Genomic DNA, 12307 nt, shown 5'->3' with positions numbered 1-12307 from the left:
CTTTTTTTTTTCTCAGATTTGTTTATCAAGAATTTATTGTACAATGATATACCAACATACTGCAAGAGTTTATCTCTGAGAACATCTGAACATGTGTAATGTTTGCGATAATCTGATTTTCGTAATATTTGTTATGAGTCGGTTAATCTGGGTTTAAAATTGTGACTTATGATTTAACGTGATTTAATACCATAAACAAAGAGTTTAAAATGTCCTGTTTGCGTAATTTTAGCTTATTAATAACTTATGGGGCATGGATTATTATAAAAAAATATAAGTTATCGAAAAAAATACCAAAAACTGACTTAAAACCAGAAGTTAGTTTGACGTTTCAGTGACTTAATTTTTTTAAACTTTTTTTTTTTGGATAAAAATTACTCATTAGACATAAGTTACTCATACATCACTTTTTTTTGTTATATTTTTAATAACTCATAAGTCATTAATAAGTCAAAATTATCCAAACTTGCATTTTTAATTTTTAACTTATCACACAAATCGCGTTAAGTCATAAATTATAAACTCAGCCACAGACTCTCGCCGGCAAATGGTGATCTTCAAGGATCTGTTTTTCTTCGGTTCTATTCCCATTAAACTATTCTTTATTCATGTCATTTGTTTGACATCTATAATTATCTCGACCACTTTTTTTTTTTTAATAAGCAGACATCTCGACCACATTTGAGTTCTACCGGAACATCAGCTTCCAGACTGTCCGGATGATTATAAAAATTTGCATACTTTCTGATACCCCATTTCTAATCCTGAACTATACATTTGTTTTAAATTATATAATATATAATTTTAAATTAATTTTTATCATAAATAAAATAGTTATCTGCGGTATATAATTAGCATGAAAATCATAAACATGACTTTATAGTTTATAATATTTGTGAAGATTAATTGATATTAGAATTGTGAAATATTTGTGTTGATTTTTTATTATTTCCTTTTTTTATTTATAGTATTTGTTATATAAATATTGTTCATACTCCTTAGTTTGCATATTTGCAAAAATATTTTGAATATATTCTTTATTTCTCGAGAAAGTTTATTCATTCATAAATTTTATTTGTACTCTTTCAAAAATTTATTCATCCATAAATTTACTCATTCAGAAATTTGATTCAGATTTGATATTTGATCTATATTATTTATTTTATTATAAAATAGCTAATATAATAATGGTATGATATAGGGGTATTATAGTAATTAAAGTATATAATCAGGCTCATCAAACCCTACGTTGTGGTAGTGTATGTGTGAGTATATATATATACACATAAGATTTGTAACGCCGCCACCAACATCATTCCTCATATGATACTTTCTTTCTATTCTCCCATTTCTTTTTAATCTAAACTCTTTAATCCACCCCTTTTTGATTAGTTCCTCAATAGTACCACCACCAACAATCATACGACTAATATGTTACTGTGATGTTGTAAATTTTCCATTATTAATGTTTTCACAGATATGTTTTTGTTATGCTTGTAATTGATAGTTGTTACTTTGTTGAATCAGGTACGTTCCTGTCATGTAAACTTATTCGTATATTAAATACAAATGATTTGATGAATGGATAACATTTTCTTCGAACTAGATTAAAAATTATCTATATTAGACCTGAATGTGATCCAGAAAACGCACACACATCTGAGAGAGGGATATATAATGTGTGTGTATTTTTATGATAATATTTGATTTGCTTCTGAGTTTTCGATCGATTCAGGTATTTCTCAATCTTGGATTTTTAATAAATCAAAATTCTGGATTGCGGTACAATCTAAGAAATTATAGTGGCTTGTATCAAGATTTTGATTTTGTATAATTCGATCTAAAGGTTATTTGATACCTGTTTATGCATGTATAAATCAATTTGATTTGATATAATTTGTATATATATCTATAAGGTGTTTAACTTGTTCATCAAAAATTTCGCTGCGAATTTCACATATCATTCTAATTTTTTTTCAATATGTACATTAATGTAATAGTTCATATGTTCACAGGAAATAATGAAGAAAGTGCTCCAAAATATCAAGTTTTTCCAGAAGGTAATTGCGAGAATGTGGCGCGGGCACCCAAAGGGACGTGGGAAACCATAAGCAGCCATTTATACGAGATTAAGCCCGAGTTTGTGGACTCGATACATTTTACAGCGGCTGCAAGTAGAAGAGGATACCTTCATAGCATTCCAATTAATGGAAGGTTTGAAATTCTCCCGGTCCTTCCTTGGACCAAATATTGGTGGCCGGAATGGGATAAAAGAACCAAGTTCAACTGTATAGTTATGAATAATGGCTGGCCAAACGATATCGACAACATAGCTACAGTTCTTAATAATTCAGGACCTGCTCCACCCGAACACATTAGGGAAGATGTGCTTCGACGTTGCAGAAGATATAACTACGTTTGGGTCGGAAAGAATAAAGTTACTCGTCTAGAGTCGCATGAGATAGAGTATATGGAATATCCATATGACCGCACTAGTATATGAGAAAATCTGAACATATGTAATTTTTCTGATACTCTAATGATATTTTTGTGCATACGTTTTTTGTAATTTTGATTATCATATGATCCCACCGTTGGGATGAGTTTAAAATTGTAACTTAGGACTTAACTTGATTTAATATTATAACCTGAGAGTTTAAAATATATGTTTGGATCATTTTGACTTATTAATAACTTATGGGTTATTAAAAATGTATTTATAAAAATAACAACAAAATTGATTTATGAGTAATTTATGACTTATGGACAACTGTTATAAAGGAAACTTAAAAATTAAGTCAATGAAAGAAACATCTTAAACAAACTCCGGGCTTAAGTCAATTTCTAGCTTATTTTTAACTTAAAATCCATTTCGACTTATTACACAAGCATACATTTTTCAACTGAAAATGGAAAGGACTTAAAATCCGGGTTCTAAGCTCTGGCAAACAGGCTCGATGTGAGCTACTTGGCCGGTGTAAATAAATCTGGAATGTAGCCTTATGTGCAAGAGATTTGGTAATTGATCATATCCTCTGAACCTAGCATAATTTGTAAAATGAAGCCTTTATGTGCACGATATTTGGTATCGTCTGAACCTAGCATAATTCTTGTTATTTGTGTAACTCGATAGCTAAATGCATATATTCTCAGTAAAAATTTAATTGCAGGTACCGAGCGCTAACAGTCTAACAAGCAAATGGTGATCTTGAATTAATAGATCTGTTTTTCTTCAGTTCTGTTCTTATTAGGCTCGATAAAATCAAACCTACCTCCTGCTCTTGATTGCTAATGGGCACCGAATAAAATGTTGAATCGACATCTTCTTTATAGTACCTTGGCTAATGCAATCCACCAAGTAAGCTACTGACAAATAACTATTTTGTGCAATTCTGTTTGGGATAGATAGATGATCTTACACTGCTTGGAGACAATTTGATGACAGATGGCAAAGATTATGAACAACAGACATGATGACCGTGTTATCAGGTGCGCAATCAATCGTTAAATCACTCAGAGAGGTGTTCTAGAGAGAGAGCAAGAGAGAAAGTGAGGAAAGTGTAAAACTGAACTCACATGAGTGCTGAGGAAGTTATATAGTTTGTTACATTATGTAACAAACTCCAGCTCAACTATGACGTGGACGTTACTCTCCAGCTGACACTTGTACATTAGGCTCCATGAAGCCTGATTAGCTAGGGGGATATATTCTCCGTCATACAATTTTTTTTTCTCGGATTGTTCATCAAGAATTTATACAATGATATACCAACATACTGCAAGAATTTATTTATTAGAACATCTGGACATATGTCATGTTTGCGATACTCTGTTTTTCATAATTTTGGTTATGAGTCGGTTAAGCTGAGTTTAAAATTGTGACTTATGATTTGACGTGATTCAATATTATAAGCTAAGAGTTTAAAATGTCTTATTCGAATAATTTTAGCTTATTAATAATTTATGGCTCATAGATTATTAAAATATTAATTCACTGAATAGTTTTTTCAGTGACTTAATTTTTTAAAACTTTTGTTTTTGTAAACATTACTCATTAGACATAAATTACCCATAAAACACTTTTATTTTTATTATTATATATTTAATAACTCACGAGTTATTAATAAGTACTCAAAATTATCCACACATGTATTTTAAGTTTTCAGCTTTTCACACAAATCACTTTGAGCTCAACCAAAGGTACTCTTACAAGCAAATGGTGATCCTCCGGAGATCTGTTTTTCTTCGGTTCCGTTCCTATCATTTGTTTGAGATTTATAATCATCTCGACCACATTTGAATTCTACTGGACAATTCAGCTTCCAAATTGTGTCCGGATGATTAAAAAACTTTGCATACTTTCTAATACCCCATTTATAATCCTGAACTATACACTTATTTTAAATTATATAATATAATTTTAAATTAATTTTTTTATTAAAAATAAAATATTTATATGCGGTATATAATTAGCATGAAAATTATAAACATGAATTTAAAGTTTATATTATTTGTGAAGATTATTTGATATTAGGATTGTGAAATATTTGTGTTGATTTTTATTAACTCCCTTTTTTATTTATAGTATTTGTTATATAAATATTGTTCACTCCTTAGTTTGCATACTTGCAAAAATATTTTAAATATATTATTTATTTCTCAAGAAATTTTATTCATTCAAAAATTTTATTTGTACTCCTTCAAAAAATTTATTCATCCATAAATTTTACTCATTCAGATATTTGATTCAGATTTGATATCTGATCTATATATTTTATATTCATTTATTTTATAATAAAATAGCTAATATAATAATGATATGATATAGGGGTACTACAGTAATTTGAAGTATATAATCAGGCTCATCAAACCCTACGTTGTGGTAGTGTATGTGTGACTATATATATAAGATTTGTAACGCCGCCACCAACATCATTCCTCATATGATCTTTTCTTTCTATTCTCCCATTTTTTCTTAATCTAAACTCTTTAATCCATCCTTTTTTGATTAGTTCCTCAATAGCACCACTACCAACAATCATACAACTAAAAAAATATGTTATTGTGATGTTGTATTTTTTCCATATTCGTTGGTTTTACAGATTTGTTATGCTTGTGATTGATGATTGTTACTTTGCCTGAATCAGGTACGTTTGTTGTCATGTAAACTTGTTCTTCATATATTAAATACCGATGATTCGATGAATGGCTATCATTTCTTTCGAATTAGATTAAAAATTATCTGCATTCAAGTTTTTTTTTAAAATTAATATTTTTTTGGTACATGTGTGTTTTTTGGGAATAGAGACCTGAATGTGATCCCGAAAGCGTGCACACACACAGAGATATAATGCGTGTGTGTATTTTTATGATAATATTTGATTTGCTTCTAGTTTTTCGATCGATTCAGGTATTTCTCAAATCTCAGATTTTTAATAAACAGAAATTCCGGGTTGCGGTACAATATTAGAAGTTATAGTGGCTTGTATCAAGATTTTGATTTTGTATAATTTGATCTAAAGGTTATTTGATACTTGTTTATGCATGTATAAATCAATCCGATTTGATATAATTTCTATCTCTATCTATAAGGTGTTTAACTTGTCCATCAAAAAATTCACTACGAATTTCACATATCATTTTAATTTTTTCAATATGTACATTAATGCAATAATTTATATTCACAGGAAATAATGAAGAAAGTGCTCCAAAATATCGAATCAACGTCTTCACGGAAGGTAATTGCATTATATGATTTCTGCCCAACTCATCGAGTATACTTATTATTAGGGATGTGCATTCACCCCGTCCCCCTCGATCCCGATCCGATTTCAGACCGAACGGGTTGGGGATTCGGGGAATTTTTCAGGGTTGGGGCGGGGAACAGGGAAAGTTTTATAAAAAAAAATAAGGTATCGGGTCGGGGTCGGGGATTCGTGTCTCCCACCCCGATTGTATATATATGTAAATAGTAATATATTTATATATATTATACGAAAAAAATTTAAAAAATATATATATAATATTATTAAAATTAAAAATAATCGTTATTTTTATTGATAAATTATTATTATATTATGATATAATGTATTTTATAATTTTAAATCGTTTATACATATTATAAATCAATTTTAATATGATTTGATGTTAATAATATGAGATAATATCATTTTATTAGTATATGTACGTTAATAGTTTGTTTGTTTTTATTAAAAGTATATTATATATTATAAAATTATTACTTTCATATTATGCGTGTATAATTGAAACACACACACATTTGTGTGTGTGTGAGAGAGAGAGTGTTTGTGCATTTCATTTTACATATGATGCTATGTTTCATTAAGATGTATCATTGTATAACAAGAACCATATTTTATCGATGCAGCTCCCAAAAAGATTTGTGAGATGATGAATATCCATTTGCTAATCCATGAAAAAGTTGCTAGACACCAACAGGTTTGTGAAAAATGACTCTTATCATAGATGATTACATAGAACAAGACACGGAATTATAAAGTTGGATTAAATAATATTTTTATATAACAAATAGATAGCATTGTATAAGAGAAGATGATCATGCATGCAAGTAACTGTTGCACAACATTTTCTTTTCACAATGATAAATAATTGATGCAGTTTCATATGTAAAAGATATACAACCTATTTTCAGGGCCTAGGATTAACATACCTTCCACAAAACGAGTCCGGAGGTTTTTTTGTGTCAAACAACATTACCTTTCCTCAGTTTTTTGGAGGCCCTTCCTTGGACCAAATATTGGTGGCAGAAATAGGATAAAAGAACCAAGTTCAACTGTGTCGTTATGAATAATGGTTGGCCAAACGATATCGACAACATAGCTACAATTCTTAATAATTCAGGACCTGCTCCACCCGAACACATTAGAAAAGATGTGCTTCGACGTTGCAAAAGATATAACTACGTTTGGGTCGGAAAGAATAAAGTTACTTGTCTAGAGCCTCATGAGATAGAGTATATAATGGGATATCCAGATGACCACACTAGTGTACTCAACACTACAGATCGATATAAATGCCTCGCAAACGCATTTCAGGTATCCATTGCACCATAGAAAATATTAATATCAACAATTTCATTTTTTTTCTTGTGATGAATTTATTCTAATTTACTTGAATTATTTTAGGTCAATACCGTGGCTTACCATCTTTCAGTATTGAAGAATTTGTTTTCGGATGGCATTAAGGTTTTATCCTTGTTCTCCGGAATCGGCGGAGCTCAAGTATTGAAGTAGTAGAAGTATTGATATTTAGAGGTCGCAGAGGCTCTGAAAGACTAGCTCAAAGAGGAAAAGCATATAGGGAATTTGCAGCATCCATGTTTACATCAACTAGGATGGTATTAGCATATGAGAGACTGTTTCTTTGTATCAAGAATAATACATTTTGTAGGTATCCTTAGCTACATCGATCACAATCATTTTCTTTTTTTCCTCGGATTTGTTCATCAACAATTTATACAATGATATACCAATAATGCAAGAATTTATCTATCAGAACATCTGAACATATGTACTGTTTCTGATACTCTAATGATATTTTTGTGCGTATGTTTTTTGTATTTTTGATTACGAGCCTGGTTGGGTGAGTTTAAAATTGTGATTCATGACTTGAAGTGATTTAATGTTATAAGCTGAGAGATGAGAGGCTAGAATCAGTTTGGACAATTTTGACTTATTAATGATTTATTTTATTAAAAATGTAATAATAAAAATAAAAGTGATTTATGGATAATTTATGACTGATTGTGAAGCTATTAGGCTCGATCAAATCAAACCTATCTCCTGCTCTTGATTGCTAATGGGCACCGAATGAATGTTGAATCGACATCTTCTTCATACCTTGGCTAATGCAATCAACCAAGTAAGCTACTGACGAGTAATTATTTTTGTACAATTTTGTTTGGGCTAGGTAGAGATGATCTTAGATTGCTTGCGGACAATTTGATGACATATAGCAAAGATTTTGAACACCAAACATGAGGACTCGTGTTATCAGGTGCGCAATCGATCATTGATCACTGAGAGAGTTGTTCTAGAAAGAGAGAAAGAGAGGAAACTGTGACACTAAACTCATATCAGCGGTGGGAAAGTTATAAACGTGGACGTTAATCTCCAACTGGTACTTGTGTTTCAGAGCCCGTGTGTCCCGGTTTAAGATACGGATTTAAAGTTGTTTTCAACTGTAAGCTGTTTGTGTAGTAAAAATCTGATTTAAAGCTAGAAATAAGCTAAAAACTGACTTAAAGACAGAAGTTAGTTTGTGGTACTTTTTTAATGAATTAATTATTTCAAATTTTTTTTGATAAAAATTACTTACAAGACATAAGTTAATTTTAATTTTATTAATATATTTTTAAAAACTCATAGGTCTTTAATTAATCTAAATTATCTATATAGATATTTCAAATTCCTAACTTTATCATAAAAATCACGTCGGGTAAAATAAGTCAGGTTAAGTTATAAGTTTTGAACCATCAAACGGGCTTTAGCTGTACAAACTCCAGCGCAGCATGACTTGCGCATTCAGGATGATACGAAAGATTGAATATTTTGAAAACGTTGTATCGATGAAAACGTTGCCTTTTAATTGTTTAACATATATTTTAAGATATTTTGATCAATAGCTAAGAATATTATTTGTAAATATTTTTTTTGAATAAATATATTGTTATAATATTTTCGTTTAGATAAAAAATTAAAAATAATACTTTTAATTATACAATCAAATTACTTTAACACATGTTTTTTTTTTTTTTGACGAAACTTTAACACATGTTTTAAAAGTCATAATATAAATATTTAAGAACAGAGGAGGATGATTCCGATTTTTGTTTTATTTATAATCATGACGATAAGCAAGCAAAAAAAAATTGGTGGTAGTGGATTCAGAATTGTTAAATCCCTTCGATACTAAATTGTCCATATAACCCTCGACCATATAGAAGCACATCATATTTTTTGGTCATAGTTATTTTTCACGAGACTGGCTCTTTAATATTTCATGAAGTTGAAATGGAGTACCACAGATATGAAAGCAACAAGTTCCAAGCGAACCGATATGAGAAGGTCAATATATTTTGACCAGAATCAACGTTAAAATGGGTCATTTGTTTTGAAATTAATATGTTTTGACCAGAATCAACGTTAAAATGGATCATTTGTTAATCCTCGAATAGATTGTGTTAGCTGAGTCATTATTTTCATGAAAAATGGAAAATACTTAGTGCACGTAATTGTATACAAAAATATGTAAATAATGATATGTGGTGGATTTTAATTGGATGGCCCCTTGTATTTACATCAACCACCCCAATTAAAATCCACCACATCACTTGCCACATCATTATGTACAAATATTCTGTACACAATTATGTGCACCTAGCACAACTCTATTTTTATTCATGTAAACAATACGAGTTTTATAATTATGTCGACATGTGAATTGTTCTGGACAACCCGGCCTCAAAATTGTGTTCGGATAATTAAAAGCCGTGTATACTTTATAGGGACTTTTTCACAAACACTTGAGTCTAAACGAATTTTTGCAAAAATACTGTCATTTTATTTTATAAATTATAAAATCACTATATTTCAAAAAATATTTGCAACGGAGTTTGCATATGCAACCATATCTGCAACTACTAGCAATCACATGTGCAACCACAAATGCAACTTTAAAAAAAAATCTGCTAAAAATTATAATTATTTGCATAATAAGTTGCAACTTGCAGGTGGTTGCAAATGAAGAAAATGAGTACCCTGATGGGGTCATGACTAATCAACTAAAAGCAACCAATTAAATACACATTCTCTTTGCAATATGAGACTAGCCCTTCCTTCCTTATATCTCTTTCATTTCTCTCTCTCATCCTCTCTATAAATTTATAATTACGACCTATACAAAGATTAACACACAAATTATTATTAACAATTGAGCAACCAAGAGAGATTGATGTATAGACTTCGTCGCCACATTTTTTCGCCGGTGCCACGCCGACCCTACACTTGCCTCACTCGTGCTCTCTCCTTCATCGACGTTGTCGCGGAGTTCGAGAATGATAACAAGGAGAGAGAAAAAAAGGAGGCTCCGAGAGAGATGATAGAGAGAGGAGGGAAATGAAAGGATCAGAAGGAGTTGGGTTCATCGATTTTTGAGTCAGTCACGGTCATAAGAGAGGGTTGCTTTGATCACTAATGTATAAATGCAAATGTTGAGTGGTTTTTCAAATAAGGGAAAATAGATTTTTTTGCCACTCAACTTATTGTGCTTTTAAAAACTTACCACCTAACTAGTTTTTTTTTTTTTTAGTCACTAATGTTTGGTTTGGTTTTTTTTTTAGCCACCAACTTAGGTTCGGATTTGATTACTAATATTATGATAATTTTTTTTGTCACGAAACTTATAACGTCTTTAGAAACTAACTACTCCACTATAATTTTTTTATTTTACTCACTAGTGTTATATTCAGCTTTTATTTAGTCACTGAAGTTAGTTTCGGATTTAATTATTAGCATGACATTTTATGTGTAGCATTATTAAAATACAGTGGTAGTCTGTAATATTTTGATACATGTTTGTATCTTTATATATAGTACTTTTTATGTCTCCAAGATCGTTTACCTTAGATGATAAGAATTTTACACGTATTTTATGGCCTTTAAAAGATGTGTAGTTTCATATATAACTTTATTTTTTTTCTTTCGAATGAAAATTCAGCGTTTGAATTTTTACACACAAAAAAAATCACAAAAATAAGTTATGAAACTATATTTTATAAGAGTCTTAAATACGTGCTAAGTAGTAGAAAAAACTTTAAACTAATGAGAGGGAATGATGCATTATATATAGAGAGGACAATCATTGAAAATTAAGTTTTCCTCTCTATTTATTTATCTTGAAAATTGTAATAAGATAAAGTTATTAAAACTTTTGAAGATAAATTTAAGAGAGATCTTGGACTGAGCTAGTCGATTGAAACTTTAATAGCGAAAGATGACGCGTCATATCACTCAATTACACCTTTATCTTGGGTGAATTGTTTGAAGTCATTGATTTCATATTCATGATTTATTGAATTTTTAGAATCTAATTACGATTTTTCCTGATTTTAATTTTTCATCGGCTCATTTTATATTATTATTGCTATATATAAAGATATAAACATACGACACATCATTAAAATATTACATACTATCACCATGTAAAAATGATACTACAAAAAATTATCATAATGCTAGTATTCAAATCCGAACCTAAGTTGGTGGCTAAAAATAAAACCAAACCTAACATTAGTGACTAAAAGAAGAAAAAAAATAGTTGGATGGTAGATTTCTAAAAACGCTATAAGTTGAGTGGCAAAAAAATCTATTTTCCCTTCAAACAAAAAGTATATTTGTAATGATTTAAAGGGAGCCGTACCTTCTCATACCCTTTTTGACATATATATTTGTTCAAATTATATTATATAATTTTAAATAAATTTATTATCATATATAAAATATTTATATTCATTATATAATTAGCATGAAAACTATAAACATGAATCTAAAATATATAATATGTGTGAAGATTAACTAATATCAAAATTGTGAAATGTTTGTGTTAATTTTATTAATTTAAAATTATTTTAATTTATAGTATTTGTTATATAAATATTTTTTATACTCCTTAGTTTGCATACTTAAAGAATATTTTGGATATATTATTTATTTTTTGAAAAATTTTATTTGTACAAAAATTCATCCACAAATTTTATCAAGTTGTACTCCTCCATAAATTTGCTCATCAGATATTTGATTCAGATGTGATATATGATTTTAATATTTTAAATTCGTTTAATTTATTATAGATTAGCTAATATAATAATGATACGATAGAAGGGTATTTTAGTAATTTTAAGGGTATAATCACCCTCATGAAACCCTATACCATGATATTGTGTGTGTGAGTATATATACATAAGATTTGTAACGCCGCCACCGACAGATCTTATTGACCCCTCTTTTCTTTTCGTTCTCCCTTTTATTTCTAATCTAAACTTCTTAATCTACCCTTTTTTGATTAGTTCCTCGGTAGCACCACCAACAACAATCATACAACCAAAAAAATATACCATTGTGATGTTGTAATTTTTCCATACTTGCTGTTTTTACAGATGTGTTTTTGCTATACTCGTAATTGATAAATATCATTTCTTTGCGTGAATCAGGTACGTTCGTTGTCTTCTAAATTATTCATTTTATATTAAATACTGATGATTTGATGA

This window comes from Daucus carota, chromosome 9, assembly GCF_001625215.2.
Source record: "Daucus carota subsp. sativus chromosome 9, DH1 v3.0, whole genome shotgun sequence".
Lineage (NCBI taxonomy): Eukaryota > Viridiplantae > Streptophyta > Magnoliopsida > Apiales > Apiaceae > Daucus > Daucus carota.
The sequence above is the reverse complement of the archived record's forward strand: the minus strand, read 5'-3'. Positions refer to the sequence as shown.